At 38.6% G+C, this 12,398-nt stretch overlaps 1 protein-coding gene across 1 annotated transcript in view; it reads left to right on the top strand.

Annotated features, from left to right (window-relative positions):
• The window catches only part of LOC149573260 (phospholipid:diacylglycerol acyltransferase 1-like), a 138,997-nt gene that overhangs the window by 92,580 nt on the left and 34,019 nt on the right, over nucleotides 1-12,398 (top strand). The gene's annotated exons all lie outside the window — the stretch shown is intronic.

Below are 12,398 nucleotides of genomic sequence, written 5' to 3'. Positions count from 1 at the left end.
CTATTTTGCAAAAATAGACGTACCAGTACCAATACTAGTCTCCTGTACTAATACAAGTACCGGTCTCCTGGCAACCTTGGTAATAACAAGAGTATGGATTTCCTTCATGTTTATGTCTTACTCTATTGAGATTTGTGGATAACTTGTTTCCTTATATTTTTTAACAATATAAAAATCACACCTGCCAAACAGTGATTTGTTTATAAGTGCTGATACATATTTTACAATTCTGATGCAAGTGCTGATACAACTGGCACTAGTGCTATTCACTGCATAACGCTTCACAAAAACAATAAACCAACAACCGAAAGGAAACAGCAATAGTTATGTCTTGAATTTGATGATTGGATGATGAAGTACGGGTCTGGAGTCACACTTTGAATTGCTGGTAACTGATATAGAAAGTCTGCCATGAAGGATTGCTACATTGGTAAACTTCAGTCAGTCCAATAAATGTAATGTCCCCTTTGATGCCCTAGTGTTTCCCCAAGTAAAACAAGAAATGGAATGATATCATTTACAGATTGTGGATTAAGATGGATCCTGGGTGAGACCCTGCAGTTGTGTTAGGTAATCCGTCCATAAAATGCATCTTTCCTACTAGGGTGAGGAACATTTACTAACCTTGTGATATAAGTAATCTCATTGATGGAGTTCTTTGGTGGAACATATAAGGCATCCCGAGCTTATTCCTTTCCATCAAGCCTAGGAGCACAAAATGACACCAACGATTTGGACTCCCAGCCTTACATGGGTTTACCACTATTTGAATGGAACTTAGGTGCTATTTGCATCCCTTATATGTAGCTTATCCCTTTCCATCAAGCCTAGGAGTACAAAATGACACCCACCATTTGGCCTTCCAGCCTCACTTGGGTTTACCCCTATTTGAATGGAACATAGGTGCTATTTGTATTCCTTAAATGTATTCCACTATGTGCAAGTGGGATTTTGACGCAGGCAAAGGGTTGAATAACTAGGGCCAAAGGCTCACCCAACTATCCAAACCACCCTGCAAGAGTTAACACAATGGAAGTAAACACAAGGAACAACAACCAAAGGAGGAAGAAGAGAGAATACTTTTATTGATTCATCAAAATATCTTCATACATGCCCAGCTGTAAGGCCTTCTGGGTTGCAGCCAATTACAATACATTCATATACAAAGATCCAACAGCAAATTCGCACTTTCAGTTCTGCTCTAAAATCCTCTTTGCTAAAACTTGCCTGACTCTAAGCCTAAACACTCTAATTATACTTGCCAAAATGGCTTACAGATCATTCTAGAGCACTACATAAGAGGAAAGCCAACCCAACGACGGTCTTGACTCATCCCAAGAAAAGATCTTAACATAAATGTCGCAAACGAAATAAATCCAGCAAGTCGGCCCGCAGAAATCACATCCAATTACTGACACTTAGCATACACTGGATAACTCAGCACATGAAAGAACACTCAGCATACATTGAGTAACTCAACACATGAAGAAACACTTGGCATACACTGAGTAACTTGGCACATGAAGAGTCACTCGGCATACATTGGGTGACTCGACACATGAAGGAATTACTACAGTAACTTGGCACATGAAGGAATTGCTACAGTAACTCGGCACATGAAGAAAACTGGATTACTAGGCACATAAAGAAAACTGGATTGCTAGGCACATGAAGAAAACTGGATTGCTAGGCACATGAAGAAAATTGGATTGCTTGGCACATGAAGGACTGCTAGGCACATGAAGGAACTACAAAATGAACAAAATGAGCAGGATAACAAGGCAACCCAGGATGCTCCTGCATCAGACAACTGGGGTTGAGAGAAATGATTCTCCTGAATCATTGAGATGTCCCAAGCTGAGCTGAATCCAACTCAAATTGAGAAATCCATGAAGCATCTTCAATAGGTTTGTTCTTCCACTTCACCAAATATTCATAGTAATCCTTTCCTCTTGTGCTCCTGCCAACTCTTTGATCCAATATTTGTTCAACTTCTTCAATCTGCTTCTTAGGATAATCATCTGATACAACAACTTCATCCTCTGACTCATGATACTAATACAAATCAGCAATATTGAATATAGGAGATATATCCATGTCATCAGGTAACTCAACTTGATAAGCATTACCACTGTCAAACTTCTTCAAGATCTTACAAGGTCCAAATTTCTTCATCTTCAGCTTACTGTATGTTCCAACTGGGAATCTTCCTTTCTTCAGATGAACCATCACCTCATCACCAACTTGAAAGTCATGGTGTCTTCTAGATTGATCAGCATTCTCCTTATACTCCTGATTACTTTGTTCCAATCTCAACTTCACTTCCTTATGCAAAGACTCCATAAAATCAACAAATTCTTCTCTTGCAGTGCTTCTCTTTTCTTCACCGGCAACATCTCTCAAATCTGATATACCTCTAGGATGCATTCCAGTAACAATCTCAAAAGGTGTCTTCCCTGTACTCCTATTCACATAATTATTATATGCAAATTCAACTTGTGCCAATACCATCTCCCAATTATTCAGCTTATTCCCACCCAAACATCTCAGCAAATTTCCTAAGCTTCTATTCACCACCTTTGTTTGTCCATCTGTTTGTGGATGGAATGTAGAACTAAACTTCAATTCAGTACCCATCTTCTTCCACAAAGTCTTCCAAAAGTATCCAACAAACTTACTATCTCTGTTAGAAATAATACTTCTTGGTAATCCATGCAATCTTACAATCTCTTTAAAGAAAAGTTCAGCAACATGCTCAGCATCTGATGTCTTCTTACATGGTATGAAATGAGCCATCTTAGAAAATCTGTCCACTACAACAAATATGGAATCATACCCCTTCACTATCTTAGGCAATCCAAGAACAAAATCCATACTGATGTCAGTACAAGGTTTCTCAGAAACAGTAATAGGTGTATACAAACCAGTGTTTTGACTCACTCCCATTGCAACTTGACAAACTCCACAACTCTTTACAAATTTCTGAACATCCATATACATTTGTGGCCAATAATACTTCTCTTTTAGCAAACTCAATGTCTTATCAATTCCAAAATGTCTAGCTAATCCACCACTATGCTTTTCCTTAATTAGGTTCAACCTCATAGGGCTTCTAGGAATACACAACTGAATACCTTTTAACAACATACCTTCTTGAATGAAATATTCATCATACTTACTTATGTGGTCTTCAAATTTGGTGCTTTGCACTCTCTCCACGCCTCAAAAAAATCAGGATCAACATCATACAATTCTTTTATCTCATCAAAACCAAGAACTTCAACTTTCATTTCAGTCAACAAAGAGCGTCTTCTACTTAATGCATCAACAACTTTGTTAGTGACTCCACTCTTATGCTTAATGAAAATGTAAAACTCTACAAGTACTCAATCCACTTCATATGTCTTTGATTCAGTTTCTGTTGACTTCCCAAGTATTGTAAAGCTTTATGATCAATATACAACACAAACTCCTTAGGCATCAAATAATGTCTCCACTTCTTTAATGCCTGAACAATAGCATAAAACTCTTGATCATACACGAAATATTTCCTTTTAGCATCATTCACCTTTTTACTAAAGAAAGCAACAGGCTGACCTTCTTGACTTAATACAACTCCTATTGCAATACCACTTGTATCACGTTCAACTTGAAATACTTTGTTGAAATCAGGCAAAGCCAATACATGTAATTCAACAACTTTTTGTTTCAAAGTCTCAAAACTCTTATCAGCTCTATGTGTCCACTTGAATTCCTTTTTATCTCGCCTCATTGTTTCAGTCATAGCATTACAAACAACACTGAAATTCTTTATGAACTTCTTGTAAAAACTAGCCAAACCATTGAATGATCTTACCTCACTCACATTCTCAGGTGTAGGCCATTCCAAAATTGCTTTAACCTTCTCAAGGTCCATCTTCAAACCATCAGCTGAAATCACAAATCCCAGATACACAATCTCCTCTTGCATAAAAAAACACTTTTTTGGATTAATCAACAACTTTTCCTCTTTCAACCTCTATAATACTTGTCTAATATGCTCAAGATGTTCTTCCTTAGTTTTACTGAATATCAGAATATCATCCAAATAAACAATCACAAACTTACCCAAGAATCTTTTCAAAACTTCATTCATTAACCTCATGAAAGTACTAGGTGCATTAGTCAAACCAAAATGCATAACCAAATTCATACAAACCATCTTTTGTCTTGAAAGCAGTCTTCCATTCATCACCTTCTCTAATTCTGATATGATGATAGCCACTCTTCAAATCAATCTTGGTAAAATACTTTGCTCCACTCAAACAATCCATTATGTCATCCATCCTCAGCATAGGAAATCTATATTTCACTGTTATCTTGTTAATGGCTCTGGAATCAATACACATTCTCCATTCTCCATTCTTTTTGGGTGCTAATATAGCAGGTACAACACATGGACTCAAGCTTTCTTTGATCAAACCTTTCTGCAACAACTCATGCACTTGCCTGTTAAGTTCTTCATTCTCTACAGGTGTCAATCTATATGGTGCTTTGTTTGGCAAACTAGCTCCAGGAATCAAATCCATACAATGACTTATACTTCTTACTGGAGGTAAACCATCAGGAATATCATCAGCAATAATGTCTTTATACTCATTCAGCAATTCTGTAATTTCTACTGGTACTCGGCTATCACTATCTGTTGTCACTCGGTCATTACTAGCTTCTGCTACTCGGCCATTACTACCAACACTCGGTCCTCTAGGAACTATGGCAAAACAGACTTGATTCCTTTTCATTTCCTTTTCAAATTGTTTCCCATTAACCATGCAAATTTTTACAGTAGTACAATTAACCTCATCTGGACTTTCAATCAAAGACAACAATGTTTGCTTCTTCCCATTTACCCAAAGAGTATATTGATTCAATCTTCCATCATGTACAACATATCTATCATATTGCCAAGGTCTACCCAACAAAATATGACAACAATCCATGGGCATAATATCACACAAAACTTCATCAATGTAATGTCCAATTTTGAAATTCACAAGGCATTGCTCACTTACCAATATCTTATGCTCATCTTTGATTTATGAAACATGATAAGGTTTGGGATGTTTCAGCCTCTACAACTACAACTTTGTAACCAGCTCTTCTGATGCCAGATTTGTAGAACTTCCACTGTCAATGATCACTTTGCAGCATTTTCTAGCCACCTTACATCTTGTCTTGAAAAGACTTCTCCTTAAAACAGGTTCCTCATCACTTCCCTTATTACATAAGGTTCTTCTCACCATTAGATTTGCTCTAGCCTCAGGTCTACTTGGTGAACTCTTAATGTCTTCTTGAATCACAGCATTTCTATTATTCTATCCACTTTTAGAGGATCTACATTCAAAAGATTTGTGCCCTTCTTTGCCACATCAAAAACAATTACCATGAAATCCACCTCTAAAATAAGAATTACCTCTTCCTTGGTAAGAATTAGTGCCTCCTTGTTAAGAATTACCACTTTTTCATTCGGTCTTGCCTTTGTCATCATTCTTCCATTCGGATTTGCCTTTATCCTGCATAGAACTTTCAGATCTGCCACCTTCACCACAAGATCTACCTTTGCCTCTCTAGAATCTGCCACCTCTACCTCTTTGTCTTTGTTCATGCTTCTTCATCAAGATCTCCTTAGCCTTCAAGGCATATTGGTATGCTTCTTCCACACTCTCCAACTTCACAAAGCTTATTTTATCTTGTATTCCAGATCTCAATCCATTTATGTACCTTGCAATTTTCTCAACATCATCATCCACATGTCCAGATCTGCTGTCCAGTCTATAGAATTCCTCGGTATATTCTTTTACAGTCATGTCCTTTTGTTTGAAATTCTGCATCTTTCTCAACAAGCTAACTTGGTAATTAGCAGGAAGGAATTTGTTCTTTACCTTGTTCACCATTTTTGGCCAAGTTCTGATCTTCTCCTTTCTTTTCATTTGTCTATCAGTTTGCAAGTGCTCCCACCATAGTGATGCATGACCTTTCAACCTAGTGACTGCAATCTTCACCTTTCTATTATCAGGAGTGTTTTCATACTCAAAGAACTTCTCCATATTAGAGATCCAATCCAACACAACATTGGTGTCCAATTTTCCATCATAAGGAACAACTTCTACAACAGGCTTTGAATTTGCCCTAGACAACACTTGCAACAATCTTTCCTCATCTTGATCTTCTTTAGGTTTTGGATTATGGTTGGTGCTGCTGCTTCATCATCACTTACATCATCAAGGTGTGCTCCTCTCCTCTAAGCTGTCTCCACAACATCTAATCTGGCTACAATTTGTCTTAATTGATCCAATATAGCATCATCAACATTTCTTCTACCACGAACCATCTTTACAAATCAGGTTCCTGCAAGATCATAGCCCTCTGCAGGTTATAGGTCAAATCCGTAGATCTGCCACCCTACAATCAAATCCGAGTCAGGGTTCTACACGATCCAATCTCGACAAGGATGAACCTCAAGCTCTGATACCAACTGACGCAGGCAAAGGGATGAATAACTAGGGCCAAAGGCTCACCCAGCTATCCAAACCACCCTGCAAGAGTTAACACAACGGAAGCAAACACAAGGAACAACAACCAAAGGAGGAAGAAGAGAGAATACTTTTATTGATTCATCAAAATATCTTCATACATGCCCAGCTGTAAGGCCTTCTGGGTTGCAGCCAATTATAATACATTCATATACAAAGATCCAACAGGAAATTCGCACCTTCAGTTCTGCTCTAAAATCCTCTTCTCTAAAATGGCTTACAAATCATTTAGAACATTACATAAGAGGAAGGCCGACCCAACAATAGTCTGGACTCATCCCAGGAAAAGATCTTAACATAAATGTTGCGAACAAAATAAATCCCGCAAGTCGGCCCGCAGAAGTCACGTCCAATTACTGGCCCTTGGCATACACTGGATAACTCGGCACATGAAGGAACACACAGCATACGCTGAGTAACTCGGCATACACTGATTAACTTGGCACATGAAGAGTCACTCGACATACACTGGGTAACTCGGCACATGAAGGAATTGCTACAGTAACTCGACACATGAAGAAAACTGGATTGCTAGGCATATAAAGAAAACTGGATTGCTAGGCACATGAAAGAATTGCTAGACACATGAAGGAACTGCTAGGCACATGAAGGAATTGCTAGACACATGAAGGAACTGCTAGGCACATGAAGGAACTACAAAATGAACAAAATGAGTAGGATAACAAAGCAACCCAGGATGCTCCTGCATCAAATTCCCTTAAAGTTCTACCTAACCCATTGCCATTTTGGAGCACCAGCTGGGAGATCATACAAGGCACCTCGAGCTGGTCCAGCCTAGGAGTACAAAAAGACAACCTGCTATTCAGTCTCCCAGCTCCACTCAGGGTGTCTATATTGGAATGACTTCCTAGCTACTTGCGTTCCTCATATGCACTCTCTCCTCTAAACTGGTACAGCCAATTGGATGAGAATTTTAAGGGAACCATTATTTTTAGTCTATCATGCATAGGCAAAATCATAGATTGCAAATTTTGAGTACTCTTTGAGTTGCCAAGTATTGTTTTTTTTTGTTGGGTGAGTTTTCACAAGTTCCTAGCTACTTGCATTCCTCATATGCACTATCCCTCCTCTAAACTGGCACAGCCACTTGGATGAGAATTTTAAGGGAACCATAATATTTAGTCTATTATGCATAGGTAGAATCATAGATTGCAAACTGAGTACTCTCCGAGTTGCCAAGTACTGTATTTTTTTTGTTGGCAAATTTTCACAAGTTTAACTTTCAGGTGTTTATAGGTGCACATGGGTAAATACTAAAAATGTCAACAGAGGTAAAACACTGTTAAAAGTGTTTTTCACATGTTTCTTTTGCTATGAAACCATTTCTTATCTCTTTCAAAATGATAATTTTCAATTTAGTACGTTTTGTAATTAAATTTTAATTTTTTAAGAGATTAATTTTTTGTACTTTCTAAGTTGCCAATTTTTTGTCAAGTATTTGCTGAATTGAAAATTTTGGGCTTGCCAAGTACCCTCCGAGTCTGCAAACTATGAAAAGAATAACTCTATATATATATATATATATATATATATATATATATATATATATATATATATATATATCTGACAGTAGCAATGTGTAATATTCTACAAATGAAAGACTAACAATAACCAGCCAAATCATTATGCAATGCAGTATACTTCATACCACAATATTTTATCAGTATATAAACTTTTGTTTGATGTATATTAACTCCGCGTCTGTATTCTCTTGTTTTGATTAAGTAAAAGCAGCTTTTAAGGACCCGAAACCGTAGTACAACAAGTTAAGCTAGAAAAAGATAGAGGAAGTAGCAGCATACACGAAATAGACCTCCAGAAATAACACAAAAGAGGTCAAAGAAAGAACTGCTGAAAGAAACAGCAAAAAGATAGCAGAGAGATAGGTAAAAGACAACAGAAAAGACAGTAAAGACCCAGCTAGGTAGCCTTGAATAGATCCAACACCTGATCAGCTAGGATTTGCATGTTGTCCGCCACTGCCTTCACCTCATCCTTCATTCCCGTGTCATCCGTCTTCTTGGAGTGAGCCCTGGTGCGCTTACGGGGACCTTGGCAATCGGCCGCCTGAGGGGAGTTTGGGCTTTATCCATTTCCAGTTTTTGAATCAAAGTACCCACATTGTCAGCCAATTGTTTTATCAGTTTCTCAAGGTTACTTATCTTGGCTTCCATCATGGTGACCTTGCCTTGGTTCGCATTGAAGTCTCTGTCCATAGCCCTATTCTTGGCCTCCAACTGCAGGATCTTCATCATTAAGTTTTTAACATCTTCAGCACTTCCAACCACCTCCATGAGCCTGCCAATATGTTGGCCGAGAGTGCGCTCACCACAAGCAATTTTACTGGCATGCACAACTTCCGTCCTTAATTCTTGCATCTCCCTACCAAGTGTTTGCATTTGGCCTTTCATTACCCCAATATCTTTCAGAATAGCTCCTGGATTACCATACATCCCTTTCAGAGGTCTAGAAGAAACATCAAACTTGTCATCAAAATCTTCCTATGTCCCCTACTCCTGAGTGTCCTCATCACCCGACTCCCCTTTATCACCAAAATTTTTCTCGAGGCGCCTTGAAGGATATTTTTTCTTCTCCAGTCGACAGGCCAGGGTCTCATCATCCAAAGGGGAAGAAGCCCTCACCCTCGAACTCGTCTCAACCCTCTTACCTTTAAGCTCAGATTTCTTCTTATAGTCCCTCACCAAATCCTTCACAAAATCGCTTTCCTTGTCAGAGTTAGAATGACCCACCACTCTTCTTTTCTTCTTAGACCTATTACCAGTTCCCTTGTTTGTATTAACATCACCCTCTTCAGCTTCATCTTGGGTATCAGAATCGTAACCCTTCTCCTGCATGCTCCCTTCCGTATCATAATCCGCATCCTTAATTCGACCTCTGTTCCTCACAATTCTTTTGGACTTAAGAACATTCATTATAAGCACCATTAGACCCTCATGACAGACATGATCGCCATTAGGGTCTTTTTGTAAAGCTTGAACATAAATGCTAAGGGACTGATTCAGATAGTAAGGGAAATTGATTTTGACGTTGTGCCTAAAATGGTTGGCCAGCATGAAGTGATAACCATAAAATTTTGTAAATCTCCCATCCAAAGTTAAATACTCCATTATAACATACATAACGAACCACTAGGGATGAGAGATAGAGGTCGGATTAATGTAAGACTTACCAATTTTAACCAGATGGCTCTTCTCAGTCTCAGAATCCACAAACTCTGCAACAGCTCGGTCAGACAATGTTTGCTCCCTGTAGAAATTGAGGCCCTCCATATCCAAACCCGTAGCCTCAGCGATCACCTCCGTAGATACCTCCATACGTTGATTGCCCACCATGACTGAGCCCTCTTTCCAAGTTTTTATAAACTGTCGTGTGATGGTAGGATTGCTGCCATTCAATCTCTCCATAACCTAGTGAAGTTACCCCTTCTCAAAATTTCCCACACCTTGTCCTTTTTCATCCATTCTCTGCAACTCACGGGTTCAACACGCTTCCTCTTTCCTCCCATAATCCAAGCACCTAAAATCTCAAATTTCTTATTCTGCAACTCCCAAGTGAAGGAAAGCTCGGGAATAACCGCAAACATAAAGGCAAAATAGACCTAGAATCCGTGCGAGACTTTGTAAAAATCATTGGGAATTAAAACACGAAACCCGCGGCCACATAACTCCACATCATAACCTCGTACTGATACAACCATAATTAAAAAGCCTTCTGTGATGACCTCCATTTATCATGATTAAAGAGAAGTTGAGCCTCCAAAGGTAAGGGATCATGAGTATCCCAAATGAAGGAATGGTCATTTCTACAAGCCACGTTGGCTGCCCAGTCAGCCAACCCATTAGCCTCTCTGAAATTATGGGAAATCACACACATATCAAAAGAATTAATAATTTGGATAGCCTCATAAATTATATTACTTCCATGAAGGTGTGGTTTTTTTATTTAGGCAATTAATAATATTCAGAGAGTCCCCTTCTAACCAGGTTTTCTTCATGTTCATTTTGTTCGCATAAAGAAGACCATGGAGAGTTGCCGAGTCTTCAACAACATGATTAGTTTGAAATCCAATAGGGATAGCCAGACTTCCCATATTATCACCATTGGAATTTCTAATCACAATACCACACCCTGCTTTGCCCGGGTTACCTTTCGAGGCCCCATCAAAGTTAATCTTATAACAATTGTCAGGAGGGCAATCCCATCTAGCAAGATCTCTTGGATTAGGTCCCTGATCCCCCTTTCTCACATTCTTCAAATTACAGTTGTGAAGAACACTAGTTTCCCATTCATTACAAAATTGCTGTTCTAAAGCCAAATTATTAATATTCTTAATCAATAGAGTCTTTATTTTGTGGAAGACTTGAGTCGAGTTGGATTCAACATCTCTAAAGATTCTGTCATTACACTCCTTCCAGATGCCCCATCCAACATATGGCAGAATGAAGTCCCATAATTTACCAATCAAGGTATTCTTAGAAGGTGCCTTCCAACTAGAAAAGAACAACTGAATAGTGGGAGGGAAGACCCAATCTACATTAATAAGTTTGAATAAATCATCCCAAACCTTCTTAGAAGACGGGCAATGCAAAATGATATGATCAACTGATTCCCCATCATTCTTGCAGAGAACACATCTATAAATAATAATAATCCCTCTCTTTTTAAGATTATCCAGGGTAAGCACTTTATTTTGCAGAAGGATCCAAAAGAAAATGTTGACTTTGGGTGTCAATCCCTTCATCCATGCCTTGGCCCAACAAGGTTCTTCATGGTTATCAAAAGAATCAGCATAGGTTGAAGCGACAGAAAATAAACCACTAGTTTCATTTCTCCATATCAGCTCATCCTCCTTTTGGATTAGGAAAAACACATTCAGGCACTTTCTTAGTTCAACCAAATTGGGGTCTAGTCTAGAAAGGTCCACCCAATCATTGTCTATCCAGTAATCCGCCACAAGAGAACCAAATTGGGTCTTACAGAGATCCATAAAACTGTTCCATCTTGGGTCATCACACAGGGGGTGATCCAAAATCCAAGCATCTTCCCAAAAAAGAACTCTCCTACCATTACCAACCTTCCATTTTATTCCTTTTCTAATAATATTTTTAAGCTTCTGAGAATTTCTCCAAATCATAGAACCTCCTTGCTCCACATTACTATTTAGGAGATGGTAGAAGTCAAAGTTATCCAAGTTGTATTTATCATTCCATATATTCTTCCATTCCCCAACCTCTTTGTGCCACCTCCATAACAGTTTTGCCATTAAGTAATCATTCATAGAGGTAACCCTCCGTAATCCAAGACCACCTTTCTTATAAGGCATGCAAACGTTTTCCCAAGCAATGAGAGGTAGTCTTTTTTTATTCTCCATGCCCATCCATAAAAAGGTTTTCTGGATCTTTTCAATAGCAAGAGCATATTTTCTAGGAATTTTAAAAAGGCTCATTGCATAAAGCGGGACACTTTGCAAAATAGATTTTAGAACTACAACCTTACTTGCTTGGCTGAGCAAGGAACCTTTCCAATCCGCGAGTTTTGAATGAATTTTGTCAATCAAGTAGTCCTAGAAGCTACTAGGAGGAGATAAACCCATAGGAAGACCCAGATAAGAACCTGGCAAGACACCTATTTCACAGCCAAGGATCTTTTTAATCTTCAATTGCCTGTCCATACTAACATTCATAAAGAAAATCTGAGTTTTATTCCAGTTGATAATTTGACTAGTAGCAACACCATAATCCACCAAAGCCTTCTTTAAACTCCTAGCATTCTTCACCGACGCTT

This window comes from Cupressus sempervirens, chromosome 2 (assembly GCF_028749045.1).
Source record: "Cupressus sempervirens isolate cs-2001-9-10 chromosome 2, ASM2874904v1, whole genome shotgun sequence".
Classification (NCBI taxonomy): domain Eukaryota; kingdom Viridiplantae; phylum Streptophyta; class Pinopsida; order Cupressales; family Cupressaceae; genus Cupressus; species Cupressus sempervirens.
Note: the sequence above shows the minus strand (reverse complement) of the source record. Positions and strands in the feature narration are given on the sequence as shown.